This window comes from Drosophila guanche, unplaced genomic scaffold, assembly GCF_900245975.1.
Source record: "Drosophila guanche unplaced genomic scaffold, DGUA_6, whole genome shotgun sequence".
Taxonomy (NCBI): domain Eukaryota; kingdom Metazoa; phylum Arthropoda; class Insecta; order Diptera; family Drosophilidae; genus Drosophila; species Drosophila guanche.
The window spans coordinates 5,419,955-5,437,571 of record NW_022995748.1 but is presented as its reverse complement, the minus strand read 5'-3'; the positions used below and the strand labels follow the sequence as shown (position 1 = coordinate 5,437,571).

The window sequence follows — 17,617 nt, the reverse complement described above, 5'->3', positions numbered from 1 at the left end:
TGCCAGAAGTGCTGGTGACTCTCGGCAGCTTGTAATCTGCTGCCACATTCGATGGCAGCCCTGGGTCGATGGGAGACATGGGAGGAGGCAAGCAAACAAACAAATTATGTGCTCATTTGAATACACATTCTAATGCGAATCACGTTGACAAAAATTCATTGATGCGTGCAGGATACGCACACACATAAAGGATATACGGATGAGGATACCTTGACTTTCGAACCGTACGGCATCCAATCAGCCGTGGCAGTCAGGGGAAGCAGAGCCAGTGTGGGTCGGGCTGGGCAATGGCAAATTGTCTTCACCTCGGACGCTGACAAGGACATATTTGTAAAGCGCTCATTTCGAGCTAAGCACATAGTGGAACACACACACACAATATCCAGTTAGTCTATCAGGACATGCTGCAATGTGTAGAAAATAAAATGTGCTCCCAGCCCCGCCACACACACGGGACGTGTGTGTGTAAATGCAAACTAAATAAGAACCAGCGCCAGAGCCATACGCATTAAGTCGATTGCTTCAAGGACTTTCTCGCGCGCTCCATGGCGCTTTGTCATTCACACCCTGTTACCCAGTCCCCCGGAGCTTCATTCCTCATTGTCTGCTCGATTCCCGCTCGCTTTTGCTGTTTCCTGAAGTGTAAATGAGACGCTCCGCCATCCGGCAGCTGAAACTCAACCATCCTTGGTAGAGGATCTCCACCACCATCTCCACCTGGCCATGCATGTGCTGGGAAGGCTTTTTAATAAGCAATTTATTTGTAGCTTAACAACGCCGTCGTCCTCATACAATGAGATACGCGGTGCCTAAGCGGCAGCTTACAATTCACTTGCAATGATTCCCCAGTCACTCCCGCTGCGGCAGTGTTTGCCCACGATAATTAATTTTTTGGCCTACCCCAAGCACGAAGCTAAGACCATGAGTTTGTCCCCGCATTAAAAGGAAATTAAAATGTTGCCATTCTGCCCCTTCCCCCCGGCATCTTCCACCGCGCCACATGTAATGAGCTTTTGGAGACAACTCGACTTCGACTTCGGCAGAGAATTGTGGGGCATAATGATGAGGAAAGAACAGGCCATAAGTATCCGATATGTTTGAGAAGATAGAAGCAAAATACCTGAAAAATATTGCAGAATAAAATAATTGTGTGGTATCCTTCGCCACTTTGTCAGGAGCGCTTATAAAAACCGTGCTTTACCTTCATATGGCCACAAATGGCTGGCATTAACATGGTGGGTGGGCGGCGTTGCCAGCCTACTCGTAAATCAATTTCGTTTTTATTGCGAATGCCGTTTGTCAGTGCTGCGTGTACGAGGGTACACACGGCCATTGCCAGCGATTTTTGTGGCCATTTTTGTGTCGTTCAGTTAATAAACCCCCTGAAACTCTCGGTTTTACTTTTGGCCCCGCAGGCGCATAAATATTGTTTTTAAACCTGTATGAAATATGGCATACGATTTTGACGAATCGGCGGCCATATGTACATGTGTCCGCTTATAACATTCACAAATAAATAAACAAATGTTAATAATGAATAAATAAAGCCAGACACAAGCACATGACAGCGCGCTGCCGCAAAAGGCACAAAGGAAAAACAATTTAAGCAAAATTTGAAAACTTACTTCAAAGCCATGGCGCTGCTTGTGATTTGCATATTTAATTTGATTTGCATACAAAAACGTAAAAAACAGTTACGAAATTCAGCATTAATTCACCTCAACCTTTGACTTGGCATCGGGGGTAAAGTCAGTGAACCAAAAGAAGTGAGGGAAAAGCAGCATTAAAGGCAGAAACAGAGCCACTGTTTCACATTATCTTTAACATTTAACATTAAATTTTCCATCATTTCAAATCCATGCTCAAGTGTTGGCAATCTTTTGAAGGGTATTGCAAAGTCGTTGCCCTGCTGGAACGTGTCTTAAAGCCCAACTACATACCTTTTTATCGTTTTAATCATCCACGGCTTAAATGTCCGCCAGAAACCTGTAAAAAAATGGAAACAGACAATGGAATGAAAAAACGCAGAAAGGGTTTCTTCCATATTAGAAATGTATTCAACTTTTTGTTCCATTTTGTTTTGTGCCTCGTTTTTTTTTTTGTTTTTTTTTAATATAAAATGGCTTTGGCTGGGAAATTTTGTTAGGCTCGTCCTGAAGGGAATATGTAAATATGTGCTGGCTGCTTTTGGTGCCTTCACAGCAGCATGCACGGAATTTAAATTTGCAGCTAAGCCTCCAAAAATGTGCCTCGGACTCGACTCGACTCGACCCTTTTTATGCGAGGTTCTACCTCGGTGAAGCGAAGTATGTTGTGGTCCTAGGGATGAATGTAACAGCAGCCGGAAGCACTTTCGATAATGTAAAATAACCTTGGACATATCTAGCACCTCTCTTCAGGCACAGCTGAGGTTCACATTTCTTTTGTTGCCTGGGTATCCCTTCAGTCGAAATATCACATTCAAATAAGGTTTGTGCTCGTGGCTGTGATGTATCTTTGGTGACACAGGGACGGAGGACAGCTCGACGGGGATAACAATAAAATTATATATTCTATTTAATGGCGCCGAAGTATTCCAGTCGCGTCGCAAAACTTTTCCCTGGCTGTCCTCGAAACTTGATGCATTCCTTCATGGACAAGGGCGTAGTTTGTCGCAAAGATTTTCGATACCTCCTCGAACTTTGTTTGTCGACTAAATTCGTGACTTTTGCTCCCATGTTTTGTATTCATATTCATATCTACCTTTCAAAGGTTGAGCTGCATTCACATTATTACAATTCTGATTGTCAGCTTATAGGCCTGGGGGCCCCTGTGGATGAGCCCAGAACCAGCCACGTCTCTGTCCTCGCCAGAGGCAGGCAAATAAAACAGATTTTATTGACGGCCGGTCCTTGGCATCCCTTTTTATTCGTATTCTCATTTTTGGTCCGACATTTTGCTCCTTTTTTTTCGGGCTACCCAAAGACTTATCTACGCTGCTTTGGATGGGGCTTATGTTCTGTTTCTGGTTGGGTCTGCAAAGCAATTTGGTGTTTCATATAAATTAAGCAGATAATATAAATTAGATGGGATCGAGTGTGCCAGTGTGATCAGATACGGAGGGAGGGCCGGGCCTCTGTCTGTAAAAATCGATGACACAAAAAATGCCTCAATTAAGCTTGGAAAATCGTTTCTGTACGGAGCAAAGCAATATTTCCCCGATGCTTCAATTCCTGCCCCATAATATTCTCTACTCAATAGATATTTAATACTCAACAGAATTTGTTGTTTGCCCCCCCGTCTACCCTGGAGGGTAACCGCAACCCAGCCTTGGCAAACAGAGTCTAAACTTTTTCCTTCCCTCGTGCTTCGTCCTTCCTCCTGGTCGTAATGAGTGGAGGAGTGATGAGGTCTTGGAGGCTCAACATTTGTTTATGCAATCTTTTCGTTGATGTTTTTTTTTAGCACCCTATTAAACGTCTTCGTGGGTAGATCGGAATTGGCAAAATATTATGGGAAATAATAAAATACAAATAAATTCTAAATATGAATAAATGTTCCAATAAAACATCCAATCCGATCAAAACCATAAAGGTACGCATCAAAATACTCTTCAAGGAGTATGCCCTAGTCGATATTTTCATGCCATGACCAACCCCCAAGCTGGAGGCAAAGTTTTAAAGGCGTCCGCGCCCTTGCAGCACTTACAACTCACTTGGGGTGGTAGGTTGGGTTTTGCATTGGTTTGGGGTTGCCTGGTTCCTGGTTCCTCCGTGCCTCCGTGCCTCCGTGCCCACACCCCAGGCCAGAGGGCAGGCATAATTGCGCCTCGTCTGAGGCACGCAAAATGAAAATATTTGAAGCTGCGAACTTCTCAAGTGTAAAAAATTTAATTTCGAAATGTAGGTTTAACGAACGGAAATTGCTTTCGCTCTCCGCTGAAAGTGGAGTAAGCCCTTGCCGTTGTCGTGGTTCTTATTGTTGGCGGCTGGCTTTCCCCTCAGCGTGGAACAGCCGAAAAAAAAGGAGAAGCAGCCAAAAAAATGTATCTCATTTGGGTTTTCATTTTACAATTTGTTTTTGCCAACTTTCTGATGGGGCTCGTGTCTCATTGAAATTGTTTAATGTTTTACTCGATGCTGCTCTTGTCTCTGGCCAATTTGCTGCTGGTCACGGTCAGTTTGAGTGGGAGTGGGGAACCAATGGGGAACCAAATTAGCACCTCAGCAATAACTTTTTCTAACGAAAAGAATTTTTGCCGCCTACTTGACGCAATAAAATATTCCAATTCTCAATGTTACGCCCTGTGGAAATGCTTTTTGCACTCTAAAAACCTCTTCCCAAGGTTAAGCCATCAACTTTGAGGGAAACTCTGACTAAGCAGCACATTTTGTGACCCTTGGCCAAGCGCGCGGTGTCAAAGTCCGAGTGCAGTTGGTTCAGTTTTGGATAAATGCAGAAAGGTTAGAACTTTATCATGCAAAACGGCTTGCAAAGTGTGCAGCATAAAGCACACTCCACTAAATTCTGCTCAAACACAGACACACATTCAATATGGAAAAACTTTACGCAAAACCCCCCAGCAAACACAACTTTTTGGCAAATATGTGGCAAAGGCTTTTTTTTCTCGAATTTACTCAAAAATAGACTGGGTGCTGCAGGAGCACAGCCAAAGCTCGATAATCCGACCCGGCCGGTGTATAGAAACATTAATAACATTAGCCGGGGTCCCCAACCCACTGAAAGCGAAACAAATGCAAAACAAACTAATCAAAGTTTTGGCCCAGGATCCAGGCAAACGCAAAATAAATTGCTTTATTTTCGAATTCTCGTAGAAAGCAGTGGCCAGAGTCAGAGTCTGTTTCCCAAACGTGAGAGCAAGGGAAAAAATCGAAAATCAATTTCTGTTAATGTATCTGTTCATGGCACTGGCCGTAGCATATTTTTGCATAAAGTTTAGGCAAACATTTTGTGCTCGAAACCCGCATAAATTATGGCACATTCCTCCCCCCCCCCTGTTCGGTGGCCTAATAAACCCTATCTGGAGGATGTCTGAGGCTGGGCGAGTAAGTGGCCCGGTTGCCGCTGCCAGCTTTGCTTATTTTGCATGTCATTTGCGTCTGAGCACTCTCCGGCACAGATACATTGTATGTGGGTGGGGGTTGGCTAAGTCTCACCAGTTTGTTTCCATTTTGTGTGCGGCAAATAAATCTTCCATATTTATAGTTGCGACGATGGCAGCAAGATGGAATTTACCACCAAAACACCCAAGTACAGGACAGTCTGGAATTACCAGTTTCTAGATAAATGTCCAACAAATATTATTGGACGTTCATCGTTGTTGATCTGCAGTTAAAAATGCAATCGAATGAAGAGCAAAATATAGTAAATTCGATTTTTTGGAAGCTTTGACCAGTTACAGAGAATGTTGGCATGGCAGGTGGAAATTTCAGTGGCTGGAAAATGCTTGAATTTCCTTGAAAGAGCATAAAGAATATTCTAGCAGATTCTTTGTTATCCATTAGTTAGGTGGAATTATTCATCGATTCCGTTGAAGAGCCATGGCATATTTATATTTTTTTGCCATTATTTTGAGACGTTTTTCCACTGAAGTTCTTCGGTCTTCGTCGTTGCCTTTCTTTGTTTGGCGGCCGTACGCCGTTGCCGTTCCAGCAACTGTGTAGACAAATTTGTGTGCTGTTCTTCCATTGTTTACTTGGTTCAGAGTGCGTCGTTCCAGCAATCTGAACTCTCATAGCGGCTTCCGTTTCCGTTTCCGGCTTTGTTTTCGTTTCGTTTCGTTTCGCTCGCTCACGCACCAAGTTTCCGCTGCCGTAGATGCGGTAACAGGAGCTCCCTGCACCTCAGGGCTAGCCAGTCAGCTCTCCACATTTGGTGTTTATTTTATTGTACACTTGCTGCCGGCATCTCCGCCGAGCCGTGAACGGTGTGTCGTGTCATCAGCCTCAGAATCACCATCATCATCGCCATTTCCATTGCCATTCGCCCCATCATTGGCCCTGCCATATGGGTGGAGAAATTTGCTCAGAGCCCGTAGACACGGGCTGGTGTGCTGATGTCTGATGTGCAGGTTGTTATTGTCTTCTGGTTGCTTTTTAACGTGTGCCTTTCGTGTTATTTACTTAACAATTTACTGAATAATTTAAACACCTTTTTGCGCCCAGAAGTGGCAAGAGCAGTCAGCATGGGCATATTAGGCTTTGGCACACTGATAACAAATAAATAAATAATGAACATAGAAACAGTTGAGGAAGTTTTAAACCTTATCAGAATGTTTTTCTGAAACTTTTCTCGACATCTTTTGAAGGAAATGCACTTGGAAAATAGGCACTTTTAGGCACCGCTAAGTATCAGCCAGTCGAGCCAACTTTAATTGTCTCTCATATACTTTCCTGTTGCCGCTTCGTTTCCTGTTTGTTGCCTTCCTTTGCGTCCAGCCCAGACTCCCCGTCAATGGGCGTTGAATTATGAGCCTGACTTTCCTTTTCGTGGCTGAAGGAGGCTGGAAAATGGGAATGTCAGTGGGTGGAAACTATCACCCAACCCTACAGAGATGCTCTTCAACGTGTGTGTGTTGACTTTGTCGAGTCTTTGAGTGACATTTAATGCGGTTATCATACGAACATACACGTAGTATCTCTGTGTGTGTGTTGTGTTTGACTGTGTTGATAATGTGCATAATAAGCCTTAATTAATGTTAAATAATGAATTTTCTCATTTACACGCCGTCAGCGTTGAAAAGGCAACACAGCCTTCGGCATATTCTCTGGCGCCGTGTTTCCATTTTAATTCCTTGTCGTCGAGCCAAACACACGACTTCTGTGGCTTTCCAAATATTTACAGGTGAACCCCATGACCCCCACAAAAAACTGCAGACGTCACTGTGGAGGGTTGTTCGCCTGTGCCTGGGCTCACGGATTGGGCCCTGATGGCAACCCCTTTGTTGTGGTCGATCCACCTTTTTTCTGTAAATTGACCAAAGCCGCAACACAAACATTTAAAAAATCTGCAAGTCTTACTTTTGGGCAGTTTGTGTGTTCGGCAATTAAATTGCCTTATCAAAAGGTTTTAATCAGAGTGCGTTGGCGGACCTCCGAAGCATTTGACATTCGTAATTAACAAGACTTTAATTGAATGTTGAACAAATTAATGACAGGCCCCAAAAGATAATTAAGGTTTGGATATGGGTAATTAATGTTCTTCCCGGGTAAAAGTCAGACAATAAATAATAGTTTTGTGTGGAGTAAAAAAGGGAAGACTGTAGATAGTCCTTGCACACCTGGGTAACAAAAGTTTGCCCAGCCACAACATTATTCCCCAGGAATTACTATTGCCCCAAGGAACCCAATCTTCGCCCTAAAACTTTTCGAAGCAAAACCCTTTAAATCGAGCACTTTTATTTATTCACAAGCATTTAACTTAATTATACAAGCAACTTCCCCGCACAACAAATTTCGACTTGGGGTCGAACCGAAACATTGAACTTATCCCAAGATGCGAAATGGAAAAGGAAAAGGAAATGGAAAAGGAACAATGGAGGCAAGTCGTAGCTGGAGCATATAAAAAGTTCAAACTGTCAGAACTTTGACAGCAATATTGTTGAGTTTTGTGTACAACAAGAAGGAATAACTAAAACAGTGCAGAAATTAGAAACAACATACCGAAAATGTCCAAAGAAAGTTTTCCCTTGATGCGATCAACCGGATGCCGGAATATTTTATCCTTTTCTATATGCCAAGCAGGAGCCACTCCAATATCTATACATATGAGAATGCACGTATATATTTATTACACCGAGACACTGATATAATGTGGAGGCCATCGAAAAAAATCTAACTGAGAGACACCAACCACAATTTGTTGCTGTTGTTGTAGCTGATTAGCCCGACTGATTCTGTGGATTTTTATTATATTTTGTTTGCGTTTGTGCTTTTTTTTATGCGGTTTTTATGGGCGCCGATTTGATTGCATTTTGTTTCTGGGCATTGAATAGAATTTTTTCCTGTTTTAGTGGCACTTTCGCTGACAGCCCTTGAGGCAATTATTTCAGTATTTTGTTGTTGTGTGTACCGGAAAGTGTTACAAATAACATTTTTCGTTATATTTTTGCTGGCAAGTGTTTGTCTTGGCCAACTTTCAACGGGTTCCCTGTTTGTGTGTTATTTTTTAATATTTTTCCCCCATTTTGGGTATGCTGTCGCTTGGTGGGTGTTCCGCCCTCTGAGTGGCATGTCAATCAAAATCAATCAAAATGTTCTTTCACTTGACGACGAGTGCTGTCGCTGTCGCTGTCGCTGTAGCTGCCCCTGGAGGTGGAGCTGAAGCTGTCGCTGTAGCTGTTGCTGGGGCACTTGCCACGTTTACGCGCTCGTTAGCGTTTACACATGTTGTTGCACGTTGCTCGCGGTGTTTCCTCAATTTGCGGCAAATGGATTTTTCGTTATTCGCTGCTCAGCTCTCACTACTTTCCCGGCACACACACACACACACACACACACACCGACGACACCCACTCTACAGTCCACTCCACTCCACTCCACTCAGAGCGACGACACCGGAGCGCGTTTTAGTTATCCTAACAAAATTCTCATTGAGGCACGTAGCAGCAGCTCCCGCAGATCCTGTTCCACACTCACACTAACTAACACTCGCACTGAAATCCGCACCCACACACCGGTACACTTGCACGCTTAGCAGCTTCCTGGGGGCCTGACCTACTGGCCGCTTTGTACGGCAACCATTCGGGTATTACCTTACGCTACTTAATTTCTGTGGTCAACTTTTTGCACGGCGCCAGCATGAAAGTGCATTGGGTTTACGCTGAATCGCTTCTCGCACTGCACGACGCCCGCACACAGACTCCGTCCGGCGGTGTGTGCTTCTTGGAGAGAGGGTGGAACGTGGCGCCCGGCTGTGTCTGTCGGTTACGGCGTCAATTTTGAGACTGGCTGTGCCCCGCAACGCTCGGACGACTTTCAGCCGCCAGGCGGCGTCAGCGGTCGTGTCCCAACTTCGGCTCGCCGAAAACTGTTATACGCCATACGCATAAAGAGAGAGAGCGCGTCCGATGCACACGCAGAGACGCCGTTGAGAGAGCGCAGCTGTTAAAGAGAGAGAGCGAGAGAAAGAGAGAGAGAGAGAGCCACGAGAGCGTGTTTCGAATTTGGTGTTTTATTTTTAGTCTGGTTTATCCGTTTCGGGATATGCGATGCACGATTATATGGGAGCAAGTAAAGTGCATAATAAGTGGGATTTATCGAATGTAAATTGAATTGCATAAACATGGAAATAGAAAACGGGCTAAGCAGATATTCAGTATGGCTCTAAAACATAACTCTAAAACATGCCAACTTCCTGTGTTCCCTCACTCCTTCCCGCACATTCAGTGCCGTTGCTTTGTTGTCTATTTTGCTATTTGGATGAGCACCATCAATGCTTTTTGTTGTTTATTCCCAGCACTTCTAGCAGTATAAGAGTTGGCCCAACTGTTCCCAGAAATATCCCGCTATGTCTCTCTTTCAGCGTATATAACAGCTGGACAGCAGTGAGTCGGCGCCGCACTCGAACTCCAACACGAACACGAACCCAACCTCAACTGGCAGCTGACTGAGGAAGTCGTTTAGAAGTCGAACTTTACCACGGACTCAATCCCGAAACTTGCAAAAATGAAGCTGGACCACTGCGATCTCCTCCGGCCAACCCCAAACCAGAATGTCTGATGTCACGGCTGATGTCAGGCAGAGTCCTCCCCTGAGGCAGCGAAAAAAAACATTTTTATTCGGCCAAAACCAAAGACAAGAAAAATGCGAGACAAAGGATGGTTATGGATACGAGTGTAGCCCCTCCCTACCGGCAGGCGAACAGCGAAAAATATCGATTCGGTTCGATTGTTGTTGGCCGCCCACAGCGAATTGTATATTGCTTTATAAGCAGCTTCTGTCTTCAGTCCACTGGCACCTCCGCTGGCCCCTCCGCACTCGCGACATTTGGCAGAGGCCCTGCGGTTGCTTATTTGGCTGCTTTAGTTTTCGCAGTCAAGTCCTTTTCCTTTTCGTTTTCCTTTTGCCGAATGAAAAATTTTCATTTTTCGCTGTTTTCCCCGGCACTCCACAGTGAAATGAGTAAACAACCAATGAAGCAGATAGAAATGTTTATTGTTATTCCTTGGCAAAAGAAAAAACCCCCCGAGTGGCCCGGCGGTCATTCAAATCAATTCTATAGGCGCACAGCAGCAGCTTCTATTTGCATCTGTTTCGAGCTGTTTCTGTTTCTGTTTCTGTTTCTATTTTCTGCTCTTGCTGTTCCTGGGATAAAGGACAAGATGGTCGCTGGTAGAACATTAGTGTGGCTGAAGCCACAGCCGCATAATAATTATTGTCGCTAAGTAAACGCACCTTGGAGCGGAACATGGCTGCTCCGCGGTGGTTGTGCTCCTGCTTGTGCCGCATAGTTTGCGTCGCATTAAAACTATTTAAGTTTTTAATGCCCTAACAGCGATGATCTTGTGCCTGGCATATAAATTACTGCACAGCCTTTGCATTAACGCAACTTCAAAGGCTCTGGGAGAGCTGCAGGAGAGCCTCCCGGAGCCCTGCCGCATGTTGAGCACTTTGCCAAAGTTTTTACTTGGCTCGTTGTTGCCTTACAGGGATTTATGTTTAATCGGCCAAAGGTTACTTCCACTCAGATGGCACACAAGCGCGGGGGTTCTGCCTTACCATTATCGACAGAGTGAATGATAGACAGCGAGAGGGAGAGAGAGAGTGTTGCTTGCACTGTCAGTTATTTGGGTCCTTGCATATCACCCATGACAGAGCTGAATGGTTTCCCCAACCCGTTCAACTTTACGCAGAAATTCCTCAAAGTTCAGCTAAGTTTCATACAGATTGTTGAACCGCTAATGGCCGGGTTTATAACTTAAGATCTTCAAAGAGTTGTTGAAAGTTCTGAGGATTGCGTTGACTTTATGGGTTGCCAGGCAGAAGGATCTGCGGGCTAGACAAAGCCAACTAGAAACATGAATATTGTCTTTAGCAGTTGAAAATCCCAAGGAACATATCTCTAAATGTAATTGTAACTCAATGCCAAGCTTTAACAACACTTTAAGTCAGCCAAACGCTTTGCAATTTTATCTGTACACATTTTCAAAGGCTGCTCCAAGACCCCACCAATTAGGTAACGACAACAACTACAACTGCATTTGCTTTATCCCCATCATGGATGTTCATTAGTCTGCTACTGACCCTCCTATTTAGTTGGATAAACTGCAGCAATTGTTCCCTGCTCTGCACCGCTCTGCTCAGGTAGGGCCACCAATAAGGCAACTTTACGTGGAATTTAATTGAAGGACTGGCAGCGACATTCCCGCCAATCTATGTTAATTAAAGTCGCTCCGGGTAGGGATCAGAAACATATACCCTTGGTAGAGCCAACATTGATTGCGATGCACCATAGCTTTCGGCGCAGCTCTTTGATTTGTGTCTAGACGCAGGAGCGCGTGTCGCCGCTGGAAAAAATAGACAGGAGCCAGAGAGCTTTTGGGAAATTCATGGCCAAAGCGAAAGTTTATTAGATGCTCTTTGCTGGCTGTCTCTCTGTCTGTCTATATCCCTGCTAGCTCTCTATCCGTGTTTGCGTCCATGTCCTTTGTGTTTGCTGGCTTTTGCCACGCTGGCAGAATTTTAATTTCCGCCAGGCGCGTGTGGCACGTGGCCGCACTGTCGAGGAAGTCAAAGCCAAAAGCCGCCTTTTGAATTACAGCCAAGTGGCAGGCAAGCCGTAGGCGTTCTGCCATCAACTTGTCCTCTCTGTAATTATGGCCCCCGCTCTAATTAAAAGTCAAAATAGTTGACCTTGGCGCCTGGCAACAAATTTGCGAGCAGAAAAAGTGGCGCAAAAACTTGCTAATATTTATGGAACTAGTTGGCGCTGTCTTTTATTTACGTTTCTGACGCATTGAAGCGTTCAATGCACTTTAAATATTTGCTCAAATATTCCCCAGCTCGATTCGATTCCGTTCTGTTTCCCCTTGTTAATGCTATTGTTGTGCAACTTTTGTACAAAATATTTTACGCCCCACAATTTCCTGGCAAAATCTACGGCTACATCTGCATCTACATCTTTTTTGCACCATTTTGGTTGCTCCTGTTTAGACGGAAAGACTCGCAGACAGACTGTCCGACACACACACACACAAACATTTATGAGAACGGCTATTGGCATGGAGCCATGGCCCAAAGCCTTCGTGATGCAGTTGGCTCTTTTGGTTGCTTTTTCCCCATTCGGCATTTGCCGCTTTTGTTTCGACTCGCAGGCACAGCGGACGAATTTCTATTACCAAAACTTTGTATGTACTCTATAGGGATATAAAAATGTATATAAATCGGTCGCCAAACCGAACATCTATTTTCCAGTCAATGTGCGAACAGCTCTACAAAAAGAGTTTATGCGCAATGAGAGGCTTTGCAGGAGGTTTCCAGACTTGCAAAATTATGGGAATATCCTTTGCTTAGATTTGCTTTTAAGTTCAAGAAAATGAACATCGGCATTCAGCATTTGTTGTTTCTGTTCGGAATCAAAAGTTTGCCTTGAATAAAATGATTTTATTTTGTATCTTGTTCCTGGTCTTGCATTCCGATTCATGTGCAATAGAGCAGTGGCCGTTCGTTGCTTTTTGGCATTCAAAGATTCTCTCAAATTAATACTTAAAATGCGCTGCGTTGTCAGGCTGGGATTTGTCTGGCTGCTCTGCCTGCCAAATGGGAAAAATGTTCGCTCCGCCGATTCCATTTTGGCACGGATTGCATAACAAATGCTCGAGGAGCAGGAGCCAGGAGCCAGCAGCCAGGAGAATGGCACTGGGAATCATAGTTGCCAGGGATTGAAGCTGGCAAAAAGGTGCCAGATCCAACTTGTTTAATGTGAAAATGCTTGCAATTAAAGACACATCTTGTGAGCACATGCAGATGGGAAATGTGGGCAGACATTCGTTCAGGATGCTTCAGAAAATGAATCATCTCAATGGAGTATTTAGACAAGAAGATGTCCTAAGTGGCGGGAGCATGCAGGTGGCACTTGAGATGGTTTGCAACTCGAAATATAAACTGAAGTAGGCAATTAGCAGCCCTTTAACGGGAAAGAATAAAAGCCAGGTTAAATAGCTCAGGGAAGTGCTCGGAGTTCTGGCTAATTGCAGGCCATTGAGGCTGAAGGAGCGGCGGCTGAGCTGGTTAAAAACTTTGCGAACATTTGGAACGGTCGTCGAGTGGCCAACAATAAGGCCAAACTTCAATGACTGGCACACATTTAAGGCATGTATATAGATAGGCACACACACTCGAGCCGAGATATAATCTAAAGATGTTCACAAGTGTGCCACAACTGCCAAAAAGACATGAAGGTTAATTGCGTTGCACTATGGCTCGGGGCAAGGCATTGTATCTTGTATCTTGTATCTTGTATCTCGTATGTTGTATCTGCATTTGAGCATCTCCCATATGAGCTCTCTGGCATGTGTGGTTGTGGAAAATAAATTACATTTGTGCTGGCTGCCAAGAAAATTGAAAAATTCTGCTTGGCTGGCATGCATTTGGCCTGCAGCCGCAACCAGTCACAGTTTTCCAGTCACACAAAAACTGTCGCCCTGAGAACTGCTGCTGCTCTTCTCTCTGCATGTTTCAGCATTCACCTTAATGCATATATGAATCAACTGTGAGGGAAAGTGCCAGCTTCTGAATAATTCCAAATGTATTTGCATTGTCTGTGTGACAGGCTTCCATTCGATTCGCCAGTCTTTGACACAAAATATTTTACACAAAGCAATTAAAACAAAAATGGCAATTTTGTGTGCAGGCTTAAGCAGGAATTTAAGGCTGCTAAGTCCTCTCCAGAAGGATACTTCCTGCCCTCACACGTGCTTGTTATTCCTAATACCTGTTGGAATTTTTGGTAATTTTTAAAAGTGTTGAACGAAGTTTTGTTTTTGCCAAAAGCTTAAGCTTTTATTTGATGTTTTATTTAAGACAAAAACTGCTTGGAAGTGTAAGAATTTCCTTTTGATGGAGCACTTGAATACCTTTTTAGTGCTTTTTACTTTAAGCTGCCTTCAATCCCAAAATGGAGTTAAGTGAAGCAGCTCGTTCGCACCTTTCGAAGTGATTGTATCGCCGCGGCTGTTAATCGATTCTTGAGGATTGCACAAAGTGTGGCTCGTTGCAACGCGTCTGGCCACTGAAATGTTGCTCGAAAATAAAATGCATTGTTTTTTAAGCACCTGCCGTGCATTGCACATGCAGCACTATAATTTATACTTAACACTTGCAGTTTTTTTGCTGGTCTCAGGACTCGGGCTGCGGCAAGGGCTGGTGGGCAAGTGAGTTCGTGTGAGGCGGTGCACGTCGCTTTATTGGCCATTCTTGGGGGCAACTATTCTGCACTTTGCAGAAACTTTTTATGCCACTTTTATCTGGCAACGCGTAAATATTCGTTAAAAGTTGAAATTTAATTTTATACCCTTGGCAATGCTGGGCGCATCGCTGCTGCAAGTCCGCGCTCTTTCGTCAAGTGCAACGCTGGCGGTGCTGGGAAAAATCAGCCAAATAAATTTCACTTGCACCTTGGAGCGTGGAGCGTGGAGCGTGGAGCGGTGAGACGCGTTTCAGGACTCACATCTCAAGCCCTGCATCAAGACCCTGGGTTCTGGCTGCTTGTTAGCATTAAATTTATGTCTTAACATAAATAAAGCTTTGCTAAACAGTTTACGCGCTACGTGTACACTCTCCCGTTGCCCCGTGAGCAATGTGAGAGTGTGAGCTGCGGATCCTCATTCTCATTCTCATTCTCATCCGGACCCGGATTACTTCGTTCAACCGGCGCATCTTCATTTGGCCGCCTCTTCGGGTCTCTGCAATTGAATACGAGATTACGTCGTTTAGATACTTTCATTGAGATAAATTCAAAGCAGCTGTAATGGCATTTAATATTTATTATTATTACTATTATTATTAATCCGCATGCGCAGGACTCTGCTCGCCTGCCTGGATTTCTTTCCGCATTCTGGGGTCGCTCGGTCCCTGCTTTCTTTGTCTAGGAAGTTGTCGTCGTCATCGGTTCAATGACTTCATCTCTGGCAGAATAGCTTTCCCTTATTGATGTCTTTGACTCGTTTATGTGTCAACAACAAGCGAATTCGCATAAGCAGAAATTTCATTAAGTTTCCCATAAAAATTGCTCGGCCTTGGACAATGATCCAGGCCGAAACAGAAATCAATTCTTTCATTACCGCAGAGAGGGAAAAACTTTTGCAATGTTCGTTCATTTCGGTTCAATTCGACATTAAGTTCTGTTCAAGTTTCGTTTCTTATTTTGTTTACAACCAACAGAATGATGATTGATGGAAATTTCATATGATACATGAACGATTTTTAGCCAAGTACTCAAAGGTGGAAATGGAAATCAGGGGAAGCCAAGTCATAACTTTTTGTTATGAAAGAACTTCATCTGGAAAATTATAAAATATTCCTTCCACTTCCCACTTCCCACTTCCCAAAAATGTACATTCACACAATTTGGCTTATTATGGCACTCCATTTCAAGTTAATTACGGCCCGGCCACATGCCGTGTTTATCATTTTGAGAAATTGTCATAATTGATTGTCATTTTGCGGGGGAGTCTAATGGCAGAAGCCATGCCAATGCCACTCAGGTCTTCAAAAAGTTGCTGCCATTACCATTTTCCATTTTCCATTTCCATTTCCATTTCCATTAGCAATTTTGCAGCAGTAATCGCAAACGTATTTCAGAGTCATTTCAGATGTCAGAGCCTCAGTTTTTGTTTTCTTTTGGACCCAGCTAATTAATTTTGGAAATGGAAAACAAGAGTGGGCGGAACGTGTTTTGGCTGTCAAAACTTGTGCAATTTATATTAAATTACGATCGAGTGGAAATCAATTAGAGAACGTTGCATAAAAGCGGCTGGCCACACTTTCCATTCTTTTGCTCTACAATTTGTTTCCATTTTGCACTCTCTGCCATTTTTTGTGTATTAATGAATGGCAGGGGCCACGGTCGAGGGCGAGTTGCAGTAAATTATTTGGCGCTGTTCTAGGTGCAAAGCAAAGCGGTTCCAAGTGCAAAAATATTTTTATAATTTACAGTTGACAGCCACAACAGCAGCAAAATGTTTCCAAGAAGCTGCCCCAATGCTCTGCTTAGCTCCGCTCCGCTCTGCTCCTCTCGTCTCAGCTCCGGTCTCCTCGGCTCAGCGAACAAAATAAATAGTTGTGCAGGTGGTGTTAATTGAAAAACTTTTACAACACTAATTAAAAGTTTCTAAACAAAATGGCACGGCTATGCCGGGCTCTTGGGATTATGTATATGTATGAGGCTGTAAGTTGCCCAATACCTAACCCACCGCCAGGCTGCGTCGCGGAATGTATCGGTAGCAAATGTTGTTGTTGCTCCGATGCGTTGTTCGTATTTTTGTTTCTTTATTGAGCAAATTATGTGAAATGTCGAATGTGACAAGCAAAATTGATTGTGGATTGCCCTGCACGGGGTGTGAGATAATTAAAAGAGCAAAGCAATACTCGTACATTATTGATTGGGTGAGACAAAGTGCCATTCTCCACATTCTTTGCGATTGATGATGGAGATTTATCTACTATTTAATGATTAGTTTGCTTTTAGTACCCAAGGGATACATATTTTGAAGAAACTTAATTCAAACGCAAAGACAACTTTGATTGGAACTACAATTGTATAGAAGATTATGTGTAGATTATATAAATAATTTGACTTAATAGCTGCTGATTCTTAAATAAGAAAAGCTGAGAAGGTTTCAAGAAACAGTTAGATGAGTCATTAGGTGTAGAGATCAGGTGCCGGCGGACAGCAGTTCCAGCCTAACTAAGAGCTGGCGTGCCGAATTGCCCGTTCCCCAAATGCAAGCAAAAGCGAAAGATCGAAAAAGCGATAAGGAAGGTGAAACAGAGAAACAGTATGTCAGCAAGTGCCCGAATATATGCGTACGTACATATGTACGCATGTACATATGCGTCGACCGAGGGGGGCAGCGACGCGTCGTTGCGACTTCAGCGCGAGAGAGCGACAGCAGAGCAGAGACTGCAGATGCAAGAAAGAATGGCGCGAGATAAAGAGACGAAAGAACGCTTGCATATACATATGTACATACATATGTCTGTGCTTAGATGAGAATTTGGTACAGTGGGCAGCATACACAATAAACACTATGATTTATTTGGGGACTTGGAATGGAAATATTAGGCTTGGACTATTTACTATTTATATAAATTAATTAAATATTAATGAAATGCATTCCCATACTTAATTTTCTGCAGTTAAACTTAACTTAAAGCATTAACTAATTAAGCTAATTTCCTTCACACACATTTTCGTGCACCTTACTCTTGCTCATTTCACAACGCAAACCTACAAAGTAAGAAGAACAAGCAGAGAGCATTAGCCAGCAAAGAAAAAGAAACATAAACATGGAAAAACACGACGAGAAACTCCAAGTGTTTGTCGACAATGCGTTTAATTTCCTCAACATCTTCCTGCACTTGCCACAGTTCCTGCTTGGCTCCGACTGTGGCCGTCA

General features: G+C 43.7%; 1 protein-coding gene across 1 annotated transcript in view; it reads right to left on the bottom strand.

Moving 5' to 3' along the window:
- Positions 1–8,935, bottom strand: part of LOC117584365 — a 36,128-nt gene extending 27,193 nt beyond the window's left edge. The window contains exons 1-2 of the mRNA XM_034273204.1: positions 7,662–8,935; positions 1,941–1,986 (exon numbers count right to left, since the gene is read on the bottom strand). The gene's annotated coding sequence lies outside the window, so the exon portion shown is untranslated. The remainder of the gene's footprint in view (positions 1–1,940; positions 1,987–7,661) is intronic.
- Positions 8,936–17,617: the final 8,682 nt, after the last annotated feature.